Here is a 13,344-nt window from a genome sequence, read left to right as displayed (position 1 = left end):
TAAGCAGACACCTTAAACTCAGCTGGGATTTATAAGCCCTTTTTCTTGAATGTGTGGTAATGAAGCTGGGCCTTGAAGGAAGAAAAAGAAGGAATGCTAATACATTCTCACACCAACACACGTACAAATCCACGGATATCTCAGGATATTTAAATTGCTAACTTTATCAATGATAGAAAAATTATTTACATATCCATGCAAGATCTCATTTCATGAAAATCAAATTTAGCCAATTATTTGTGATACAGTTTGAAGTATAGAAAGAGTGATACAGTTTCAAGTATAGAAACAGTGATACAATTTGAAGCATAGAAAGAGTAATACAGTTTCAAGTATAGAAGGAGAATAGAGAAAGTGATTAGAACTGGTTAAGACCCTAATTCTAAATATCTTCTCTTTAGAGATAAAAATCCAAAGAAAATAAGAACATTTATAAATTTCAGCTATGTAGACCAGGCTGGCCTTAAACTCAGAGATCGCACTGCCTCTGCATCTTGAATACTGATTAAAGGGGCTGTACCCCATGCCCACCTAATAAGCAATTTTAAATTAGATATTACTTGCAGCCAGCATTTAGGTAAAAATATAAACTAAAGCTATGTCTAGTCTGGATATATTTTATTGACTTGTTAAATATTCAAAACCAGGAAAGGTTCAAAGAAGAACCTGAACTTCTGACCTATTATAAGATATTAAAATCAAGGGAAAGTAGAACTCATATTTATCTGTGCCAACACCTTCAGGAATAAATGTTCCCTCAGGCTCCTCTTCTGACCTCTATCTTATTGCATTATATCTACCCCTTTTTATTTAATCCTCTTAGATCTCAAAAGCATTGGAGTTAGCAAGCCCAGAAAAGTACAATTTCTGTTTTGAAAAGTAACTCCCATGGAGATGTTAACATGAACATATTTTCAAATGTTGAAAATTTTCAGGTATGGTTATTATTGCTCTGTTGTGTGGATTTGATAGCAGACCTTCTAACTGAGAAGCAGTAGCAGTAGCAGACAGGTCATCTCAAGACCTTTTATTTTCTTCTCCTTTGAACTGATACCTCTTCAATTATATACTCCTCATGTAGTGAATTTTTTTTTGGCTAGCTACTTGTGTTTTATATAGAAACAATCATTTCAGAGAAAGTAAATTAGTGTTTTGGCAAGAAAATACTTCAATTTGTTGTACTATATTTGAAGGAGTTGTTAGTCAAATTTGAGGATCACAGTGCATTCTACAAAGTCATTTAAACACTCATCAGTTAATAGATGTGAGTCCTTACAATTATATGTTCACATATTTTTGAACATACAGAATACTAATTTCAATAAACAATAAGTTATGATGTCATGATTTTAACAAGATCATTTCTTTGGGCTTGGAATGAGGAGGAGCTGCAGAGGGCCCACATCTAGCAGAGTTGTTGGCAGTTGTTGGCAGTTGTTGGCTGCTGAGGAAGTGAGGGGGTCATTGTGAGGGAGTCATTGTTCTTTGACAGGGATAGCTACTAAAAGCTTGCGGACATCCCAGCAGATAACACCATCTTCATGCACATATGGGCAGCAGTAATTGGAATTTCAAAAAAATATATAAACAAATAAAAATATCTGGTTTTATATTTTTATCATTTAAAACAATTTTCAAATTTAAATATATTTTGATCATATTCTTTTCCTTTGGCTAGTTCTTCTGGATTGTATCCCCTAACCCACTTACCTGACTTTAAGCTCTTTCTCACAAAACAAACAAACAAACAAACAAAAACAATGTAACAACAAAACCCCTTAAAACCAAGAAAACAAAATAAAGCACAAACCCCAAACAGAACCAACCAACCAACCAACAAAACTAAACCAAACATTAACCAAATAAAAGCGCGTGCACAAACACACACACACACACACACACACACACACACACACACACACACACACACACACACACATATGAGAGCGAAGGGAAGGGGAGAGCGAAGGAAGGCGGCTCCAGATGACGTTAAACTGACTAAGACAATAGAACTGCCATAGAGCCTCCAATAATACTCAAGTTTGACTCCTTTAATCTTCAAATTTTATCTTTGTTTTAGGTCATATTAATTAGTTATAAAGTCCTGAAAAGATATAATTTTGAAGCCATATGACAGACAGATTCTAATTAGCTATAAGAATAATCTGGCTAATTTGAATTCAAGTGGGCCATTGCACCTATGGAATATAATACATGTGATGATAACTATGTTCCATAATAGGGACTTTGTGAAAATTGCATATGTGAGTTAAAACACATTCATATCCAGGAATAAAATTAATTTGTCACATAAAAAATTTTATCAAGAATTACATATTCAGTCTTCAAAAGTTTACATTGGAAAATGAATTGTAAATAGTTACCAGGATTTAGTTCATTATCTTGTTAAGTATGATTTTGTATTTCTTTTATTGTTTTATAATATTTGAATTTCTACAACTGTATATGTAAATGTTGAATATGACTGAAAAAAGTCAAGCTTCAGTATAGCTAAGTAGATGTGCTCAATCATTTCAGATATCAAAGAATTTACTCCTAAAGTTAATAAAATTAATCATGTGTGTTCTTCAAATTTTCTGTAAAATAAAAGTTTTATATAAAGGATATGAGGCTTTAAGTTCATTATGCTACAGAGCCTTAGATACACTAGCTAATTTGGCATTAAAATGCCTTATGTCATATATGTGGGTTTTGCTTATATTTATAGTTCATATTTCTGCTGAATTATACAATTTTCTAACCCTTCTTATACCAGTGTCCCATACACTTAAACTGTACTTCCAATATTTGGCACATAAGGCTATCAGACACTAAATGCAAAGGAGAAGATTATCAAAATGGAATGATTGTAATATACACTTTATGTGAACACATAGACTTTGTAAAGTTATCATCCATATAAAATTGATTAAGTCTAGTTTCCAGAATAATATCAACAAATTTGGAATGACATCTGAAGATAATATTAATATTTAATCCTGTGACCTGAAATAATTGCATTTATTTTTAGACAATGCAAGGCAACAGTTAATGAGGATAAAACTATTCCTTAATTAGCAACATTTGATATCACTAAAAGAAGCAGAAACACAACGTTCCATTTGAAATGCATTCGTTATTTCTAATAATATAGCAAGGTCATGCTCAAATTTCAAACTGAAATGCTTATTTAAACACTGTCTAAAACCTTTTAGGGAGTATTACAATATCATCTTTCAAATTTTTAAGAGTTTTGAATTTTATTTTATGTGTATAAGTGTTTTTCATGAACATATATACATGTTCCAGACATGTGCTGTCCTCAATGACCTCAGAGAGTGTCTGATTCCCCTGAACTGGAGTCACAGATGGTTGTGAGCCACCATGTTGTTTCAGAAGACCAAAAAGTGTGCTTTATGTTGAGCCACCTTTGCAGTTCCTATTAAAATTTTCTTACAGAAAAGATCCAAGATAGAATACAGGGTTGTTGCTGATGTCCCATATAAGATCTCTTCAAATGGCATGAAGTAAACTGATCCTCCAGTACAAAAAAAAATCTGTGATGGTTTTAGAAAATGTATTTGTATCTGAGTGGTGTTATTTATATGACAACTTATATTTACATTTTTCAAATATTGTTTCATTTTAAGGGGGTGACATATTGTTATCAAGGCTGTCTCCTTAAACTAGAATGTTTGAGTTTTACACTAACTTTGTGTCACTCTGTGCCCTTCTTTACCTTCTAATAGAATATGTATAATATCTATACCTATTTTACATGCTATGAAAATTGTGAGCATTTGTTTTTGAAGTACACACACATATATACATATACATATATGTATATATATACATATACACACACATATATGCATACATACATACATATATACATTCATATCCAAACACAAAAAGCACATAGTACCTGGCAATTAGCTCAATATGTTTAAATATATGCAATATATGCGAGTCTTTTTTGTAATGCTATGTTAGTGTAAGACAAAATATCAACTACTATTAGTTTTTTATTTAGTTATTACTTATTTATTAGTTATTATAAGTTATTTATTTATTTAGAAATATAATTCTACAGAAGTCAGAGTAATAACTGAAACTAAAGTTAATGACTATGCAAACTTGGGGAAATCAGCTAACTGTTCTAAACTCCACTTTGAGCTATGAAATGGCTGCTGCTCGAAATGGTTCAATTTTCTAACACATTTTAGGTTATACACATGTCCACCAAATAACTTACATTTCCTTAAAGTTATCCTCAATTACCTTCTGCCTGGTGTTTATACTGTAAATAGCAAAAAAAAAAACAGAGAGTGTTGAAACATCAGCACCAAACACATCTCTCGCACACAGTTATCTTAGGACTGTTTTCACTTGTGTGACAATGTAAGAGCATACTATTAATATCAGGTTAAAACTGAGAGAGAAGATTCATCAATTTTGTCTACCTCTGCCTGTGCAAACAGGGACACAATTCATGCAGTACTTGTCTCACATAAAGATTTGTTCTAAAAAATTAAAAGTATGTATCTCAGAATGAATTATGACACTTAATGACCCTCAGGGATGCTTCAAATTCACATAATATTGAGCCAACAGGGAGAACACCTTCTCAGCCTTCATGGGCTGTGGGAGAGCATGTTGTGAATTGAGAAACTGCTCTGTTCCATGACGGAGAAGGTGAAACAGAACTGAACAGATGTGCAATGACCACTCCTGTTGCAGAAAGAGACAGCGTCTCAGGATTCCTAGACTTCTCCAGATCCACAGTCAGGTCCCAAAGCCCAAGATCACACAGTAAATGTCTGCTTTAGTTCTAATGACTTGTAATCAAGGTTCAGTTACCCTTTAAGCCCATGTGGCTGAACTGTATTGCTCGCCCTCCTTCTAAGGACTATGGAGCCGCTCCAATTATTCAGTTTCTTGCAAACCTCTTACAGACAGTCTGATTTACGTGATCCATTACAATTGCATAAGTGGGCTGAGAAAACCTTATGTGTTAAAATATTTAGGCTTACTTACATTTCCCCTCTTTAAGATTAATCTCCATTTCTAATTTCCTGAACTCTCTCCAGCAGTTCTTAATATTTAAAAAAAAAAGTCACAAAATTTGAAATGCATGTGCTGGAAGTTGATGTTCCAAATCCTTCCTGTGAGGTTCTGGATGACTTTTTTTTCTACCACAGTCAGTGCTGCCTCTAGAAGTGCCACATCTCAATGACTCTGTACCTGCTGCAAACTTGGAAGATACATGGCCCCCTTGAGCGATGAAAACTTCCTGTGAAAAAGTATTGTGAAATGTCCATTTTAAAAGAAAAAATTCAAACAGCATCCTTTATAGATATGTTCCAGGTTTTCTGCTCCCTGAACTCATTGGATTCTCAGGATGTATTGATTCATTGATTGCCTGGCCTACATTATCATTGAATACATTAGTATCCTGAGGTAACTCATACTTACCCATCTGAGTTTGATTTTCTGCCATGGATCAAGATCACCTGATGCCAAGAAAACTTTCTGGAATATTTCAACTTCATTTTAACTCACAGTGTAATTGCAATTGTCTACTCTTTGCAATGCCTGCCTACTAGAATACATTAACTGACACCTCCACAAGTTTAAGAATTTAAATGTTGGTCTGGATGTGTGGATATTATAGCATGTGTATTTACAGTGTTTCTCTGGCCTTATTGCCAAGTTCATCCTGCCTGTATTATGAGCAGAATTTTTGTGAGAAGTCACTGCTTTCATTTCTCTGACATGTACAGATGCAACTTCTCTGGCTTGAGTTTTTTCTTGAGCTGGTATAAATTGTCAATTTGGTTCTCTCTGGTCCCCACTGGAAGTCTTCATCATGAACTCTACGCACGATGATCCTGCTACATGTCTGCTAATAAATCCTCTAAATTACTTCATGGAGAAAAATGACACAGCTCTGAGCAGTCAGCAGCAATGTCCTCAGCAAGCTGGAGATCTGATTGGTAGAATTTGAGTCACAGAATGATAGCTAATAATAGTACTACTATGATGTGAACTTCCAATAACCCCACAGATCCATCACATCCTTTTCCTCATCTTAAGCAGGACTCTTAGGGACCATCTCATATCAGGGTCCACTATTCCACAAGCCCCCGAGTCTTTATATATTTGTTATTCTGAAAATTAGAGTAGAGAAATAACACTTAAACTCACAACCTCTATGATTAAATTAGCCCCCAGCTTTCACTCTCACTATCCTATACTCTGTATGCAGTGTCCCTTAGATGATGATAAGTTTATAAGAAATCAATTGTCATGGAATACTGATATTTGACAAATGGCAAGCATTTGACTTTTGACATGTGTTTTATTACAGAATAAATAGAGAGAATGAGAGATATTAAGTAGCAGGAGAATGATGGTTTGGGGAATGGAATGCTTGGATTCTACTGGCCAATTTAAAGACTTTGTATATGTGCCCATATTCGTGTTTATGAAACTGACTCTTTTATGGGCATGTCTAGCTTATTGCCCTGGGTTGCTTTTATCCCACAGTTGTTATGAATACAGTCTAACACAAAATTATAAACACGCTTAAAAAAACTATGAGAATTTTTTAGTTTGTTTTTTGTTTGCATTTTTTCCTTTCCTTAAAGAAATAAGTTGGTTGTGTGGTTCTTCAGAGTGAATTTTGTGGATGATATTGAGTTACAGTATCAAGTGGTTGGATACATCTGCAAGGAAGGAATTGGCCTTGGTGACTTTTAGGATTTATCTTCTTCTAATATTTCTGTGGGTGAGATAGTATGTAGGGAGAAAAATGCTCCCATCTCACAAGCATTGTGAAGCCTATCCAGCAGTATACTCAACCTCCGGACAACTTAGCAGCATAAGAGTATTATGAATTTTTTTCCTCATGTTCTGTCTGGATTTCATAGTCACATATAACATTATGTTACTAGATCATGTTATCAGAGCAAAGCCTGTGATAAGCATCTGCCTTTTCAGCTTATATTTTCTTTATAGAATCCTTTGATTTTATTTGTAGATCTAGTTCTCTGGAAAGTAGCTTTCAGATTTTATTTTTCAGGAACCAAATTCCTTTTTACTATGTCTTTTAAGAAATGAAAGGAAATGATCTGCATGTTCCCATAAATGAACACTCTCCAAGGAGACAGTCATCATGACTTTATAATGTCACTGTAATGCTAAATAGCGCTCACATTGCATAGAACTAGGAGATGGCCTCTTGGGGCTCATGTCTGGTAAAAGTGAATGAATTTGTGTGTTATAAGTTGATCCTCCCATATTTTGTATATAATGACAATAAAACTGGCTAAAATATAAATGGAATCAGAAGCCATTTTAATGTTGCTATTTTAAACCACTACCTAGCATTACATATTTGTAAAAAGAATCAACCATCAGATTTATTTTAACACATACATTTTCCAGTTAAAATATTTATCCTCAACACATTTAAATATTGTTTGACTAATAACAGCATATATTTATATAATACTTCCTTAATTGAGGCATATCTGGTGTAGAAAGATGTCTGGAGATGGCAATATATCATGGAGTGTCCACATTGTTCAGCTTCCCACATATGTTTTAGATTGATCCTGGACCTGTACTGTAGATGATTTCAGTAATCAAGGCCATGGCCCCAGATGATGGGCTACAAGCCTGGTAATAAAATACCCCATCCTTTAACTGCATGCTACTCTGAAACCATATCTGTGTTGTAGCATGAATTTTAACAGTTCTTATTAATAAAATCAAACCTGACGCCAGTTATTGGGGTGAATACGGGAAGGTCAGAGGAACAGAACAAGCCACAGCTATCTCACCTTGCCAGTTCCTCAGCTGGTCTTGTTTCCTCAGACTGGAAGCCTCTGAGTCCTCATCCAGAATGGGTCTCAGCTGAATTGCTGCTAGAAGACTGAAAGCTTAACCAGCCAAATGCTTAACCAGCCAAATGCTTCTAGTTTCTGGTCCTCAAGCCTTATATACCTTTCTGCTTTCTACTACCACTCTGTGGGATTAAAGGCTTGCTTTCTGCAATTAAAGGCGTGATGAGTCACCATGCCTGTCTGTATCCTTGAACACATGGATTTCTGCCTCTGGAATGCTAGGATTAAAGGTCTGTGCTACCACTGCCTATCCTTTATGTTTAATATTGTGACTGCTCTGTCTCTGACCCCAGATAAGTTTATTAGCATGCACAATATTTGGGGGAATACAATACCACACTGTGTCTTTGTATATTTTACTTTAATGTATTCTAAATATTTTACATTTCTGTTTATTTGTGTGTTCATGTTTATGGATTGTGGTAAAAAAAAAAAAACAGCAAATTGTATATTGAATGATGTAACTCTGACCCATATACAATCTACCATGACTTCAATTTTCAACATGTTCTCATTAGGTAAGTGACATTTCAACCTGAAAAGACACTAAAACTCCAAAAAGCTACTGTTATTTGATTTTCTAGTGCTGTAGGACTGGGCCAGGGCCAAAGGCTTTGCCTTTCATAAGGTCCCAGATAATGCTAACCCCATTGTTTTGAACCTTTGCTTTGAGAAGTCTATTGCTCTAAGCAAATTCAAATCTAGAAATAAAGAATGAAACAACAATTATCTCTCCTTAGCATAGAACTAACCAATCTACAATCCTTACTGTTCCTTCATCTAGAGAAGCAACTTCATTGCAAACTCCTAACACTTTCTTAGGCTGTATTAATACCTCTGTGCCTGACACTGCCCTCAACATAAAACCTCTTTCCACACTAATAGCTGTGTCAACCATCCAAGTGTCTATTTGCCTATACATCTCTAACACCTCCACTTGTTTTAAGTGCTATTTTTCTTTTTTCTCCCAAACTTTCAACTCCCTCTTGCAAATTAGTGTCTTTTTTCTCCCTCCCTTCATTCCTCCTTCCTCCTCCTTCTCTCCCTTCCTCTCCTATTTACCTTCTTCCTTCCATGCTTTCTTTTACCCAACAAAAATTTGTTGGACACATTCCTCCATTTTACTCTAATACATTCTTACAACGATATCTACATATGATCTTTTACTACAAATAACTGTGGCATGACAAGATGAATGAATATAGGAAGTAGGATCTCATGTTATAATGTACTGATAGGCCATAATGTGGGTGTACAAAGGACAGAATTGTCACTTTAAAAAGGGATTCATGAAATGCATAGCATTTGCATCCTTAAAGGTATACAGGCTATTGGAGGTAGGACAATGCAAAGTTTGATTCCCATAAATAACATTAATAAAAAGTGCAAGGACTTTGTACTCATTTTTTATGTGAATGTGAAAAATGAATTCCTTTGAGATTACGTGAAAGAATGTCACCAGAGCTAGAGGTCAAAGACCAACATAATCATTTCAGGGCCAGGCCCTCTATGTCATCTCAAGTTGGATGTTTTCTCTCAGTATAAAACCCAAGATGATTGTGTTCAATTTAGAAGTTGCTGGCTGAACACTTTTTTTCTGAATTGCCTGATTAGTCTACCATAAAATCCTGCAGGAGAGCAATGAAGTAAGAACTCTCTCAGGACACTTAGCCAGGATTCCATATTGTCTGGATTTATAATTTATCTACTTTGCTTATTTATATTTTCTTTTTTATGTATAAGAAATAATGCTGATTGTTTTTCTCATTCTTTGTTGCTGAAAATTACCTACATTTATTCCCTGAGCTCTTATTGATAATTCAATTATTTATTTAAGCTTATTTTAATATTTATATTAATATTTTTATTATTTTACTAAAAAGATTCAGAGATTTTTTCTACACAGAAATATTTTTATTTACAATTTGTTATTAAAGATTTCATTAAGATATTTATTTTTCCTAAGTTTGTGTATACTAAGAAGGAGTTGTATAATGTCCTCAGACTCTCTAAACTTTTCAAAGCAATCAAGTAAACATGAATTAGTAGGTTTATTTTCAACTTGGCAGAACGGTAAATATAATTAATAAAAAGTAAAAGCTGAGGAAGTAAAAGTTGATTCCTTCTTGGAATTGCTCAATCATAATGATTTAGGTATGCTAAAATCTTCTGAAGTTTGAAAATGAGTTCAAGTTCACTACAGAAGCACCATTGAGCTTAGTCAAGGAAGCAGGAGATTAGCTGTGGCCATATGAATCTACAGTCCTCAGTGACTTGAATAGGAAGTTGTTTATTTTTTTTGTTTTTTTTGTTTTTTTGTTTTTTTACAGTGGGATATGCTTTCCTTCCCTTCCAGCTGTTTCCTCAGACCAACTTGGCTTACAGGGCTGCTAGGACAATGTGGAAGACTATAAGTTTCCTGGGACAGTTGTGTTTTGTTTTTTAAGCAATTGAAAAAATTCTCCAGTGCTCTATGAGAATGCTGCCCAATTATGTCAATCCAGTTGCAAAGAAAAAAGGAAAGGGAATAGTGCCTGCATAATCTTCCTGTTAAAAGTTTAATTTTACACTGGCACAAATAACACACATCTCTTCTTACTGTTTCCTAGCATACCTCTTGAAAAATCTATCAGCCATAAGAAAACAAATAAATAGAAAGAGACCAGGCCCTCTGGATAAGTGAGATAGTAGATTAGCTTGAACTGTCTGGGAGGCCCCCAGGCAGTGGAACAGGGACCTGTCCTTGGTACATGGGCTAGCTTTTTGGAGCCTGGGGCCTATGCTGGGACACTTTGCTCAGCCTTGGTGCAGGGAAGAAGGGACTGGACCTGACTAGGCTGAGTCTACCAGGCTGACTACCCAGGGGAGACCTTGCCTTGGAGGAGGAGGGGGAATGGAGGGTGGATTGGGGGAGAAGGCTTGGGGATGGGGGGAGGGAGGAGAGGGGAATCCATGGCTGATATGTGAAATTAATTATAAAATAAAAATATTTTAAAAAAAAACACCAGTTCCTGCCTTGAAAAAAAAAAAAAAGCAATAGAAGAGAAACAAAAGGCAGTTCTCATACTATCAAGCCTCACTGCCTTTTGCCTGGATGCCCAGAGATTCTTCTGTCCAATGGAGTATCATCTTCTTCCTGCTGTAACTCCTGCCTTGGATCCAGGGTTCTGGATAGTTGGCCATTACTAGCTTTTAATAGTCTAGTGGGGGACATTCTACTCACAAACCTCACAAATAAGCCCATACCCAAAGCCTTAGCCTGTTTTCCCTAACCAGTGAAGCCTCTAAGCATGTCTGGGCTACATTTACAGCTCTCTTGATTCTGTGTACCTCTTTACTTCACAATCCCTGCTCATAGCCTTACATTTCTGTAAGGTTTGTTGACAAATGAATTACAGTTGACTTGTTACCAGTCCTACTTATTCCAATATTCCCAAAGCTTAGCAAGCAGTTTGTTTTGTACATCATGCTCACTAAAGATTAATTAAGTGTATTTATTAATTCATTATGTCACACACATCATTATCTTCCCATCATTTAGTACTATGTGCACCACAGGGCCTCCATAAGCATTTGTAGGTTGATTTCCTTAAATGTGTCAAGATGAAACTTTGCCAGTGGATGATGTATAAGTTGTCTCTTAAGTGCATTTTATCATACCGATTCTTCTTTTATAAATTTAGTTTACTTTTAATGAATCACATTTGTCTACATTGTCCACATTTGATTTTCAAATGTACCCATAGAAACTTCAACGCCAATAAATAATTCTCTTCCATGTTTGGCAAGTTGAATATAAAAGCTAATATGTAACTCTTGGATACTCTATACCAATTTCCCATCCAACTTACATGCAAATAGAACAAGGAGAAAATTTGGGGGAAATGTAATTGACAGTGTTTAGAGATTTAAACCAAGTGTATTGCATGCAGAGAATAGACAGAAGACCAGCAGAAAGATATTGTGTTTAAGCCCTGTGAGATCACTCGCTTAAAAAAGGGTAAAACTTTGTAATTCCAGAAAATTCCATAGGCTAGCTTTATTTAGTTTTTTTATCAAAATGAATTAAATTATAACAGGTTTTAAAAAAACTGACTTTGGGTATAAATTTGTGTTCCTGTATTCACTTACTGACTTCTGTTCATCTCAGAGGTGTTCTGAGAAGTTTCTCACCATGGAGAGGTTGCTGGGAGTCTACAGTTAGAACACCCAAGCCTTAATCCCTAAGGATTTATCTGTAAAACCCATAGTAGTAGGCACACTTGATGAAATAATTTTATTAATCAGACTTTGGGGGGGAGTTGTCTGCTGATTGTGTCAGGATTCGATGTTTTACTCCTAAAAGTGTTGTTGATTCAAATCTGATTATTAATGCAATGAAGCACAACCTACCTGTGGAGAAATGGACATGATAATACCATAGCGCAAGTAAAAATCAAGGAATAGCAGTTTGGTTTCCTGTGGAGAACCCTGATGATGGAGAATCTCCTACTGCTTTGCTTTTCATTGGCAGACTTGGTAAGTCACCATGGGACTGCCATCTCTGTAGGCTAGTGCAGTTGGAATAGATTTCAGCCCCCCAGGCAGACTGTGGACATGCCACAGAGGATTTAAAGGTCATCCAGTTCATTGCTTTTCACATCCTCTGGCCCAAAAGTCGATTTCTACTGAAAGGCAGAGATGAATTTATTCTAAAACATCTTCCCAGAAAGGGATATTCCATTCCGTGACGAGATACCATAACTTTAGAAGTCTGTGGATAGCCCACTCCTAATCTTCCTGCTCCAAATGCAAGCCTAAGTGTTTAGTCAGCTTTCAAAAGACCACTTCTATTTATTTGAGGGATATGTATTACATCATCAGCTTCTCCAGACAGGACATTCTTCATTTCTTTGACTTTTCCTCAAAGGCTATATATTTCTCTAAATTTGTTTTTTCTCCTCTAAGTCTAGCCAAGGTTCTGTACTTTCTGCTGTAATTAATACTATTTTTAAGCAGTTGTGTTAAGGGCAAGACAGCCAAGTCCCAAAACCATCATAATGGGTGGTTCTGGAGGAAATAAACAGAAACTAGATTCTCTATGAATGTATATTTATTTTGTGGCCCACAATAATTGATTCAGAAAACTCACCTGTTTCACACTAATTGTAGTCAAGGAAGAGGTGTCTTCTCTATGCAATGTAAGATGTCCCAGGTGAACATCCTCTAGTATATGATTGGCAAGTACCCCATGATAATTAACATATTGTCTATAGCACTTTACCCAACAATTTATTAACTAGTTGTGTTGGTATGAAAAATGCTAATGCAATGAAAATGTATTATTTCTCATGGATTAAAGGGCTGATCGAGCAAAGTTATATTCTGAGTTAATGATTTTAAACAAGGTTCAATAACACACACACACACACACACACACACACACACACACACA

The 13,344-nt window shown here is 35.4% G+C and overlaps 1 protein-coding gene across 1 annotated transcript in view; it reads left to right on the top strand.

The window, feature by feature from the left end:
* Lrp1b (LDL receptor related protein 1B) overlaps nt 1-13,344 on the top strand; it is a 1,955,528-nt gene that overhangs the window by 477,565 nt on the left and 1,464,619 nt on the right. The window lies entirely within an intron of this gene.

Source organism: Peromyscus maniculatus, chromosome 4 (assembly GCF_049852395.1).
Source record: "Peromyscus maniculatus bairdii isolate BWxNUB_F1_BW_parent chromosome 4, HU_Pman_BW_mat_3.1, whole genome shotgun sequence".
Taxonomy (NCBI): domain Eukaryota; kingdom Metazoa; phylum Chordata; class Mammalia; order Rodentia; family Cricetidae; genus Peromyscus; species Peromyscus maniculatus.
This window is presented reverse-complemented; position numbering and strand designations above follow the sequence as displayed.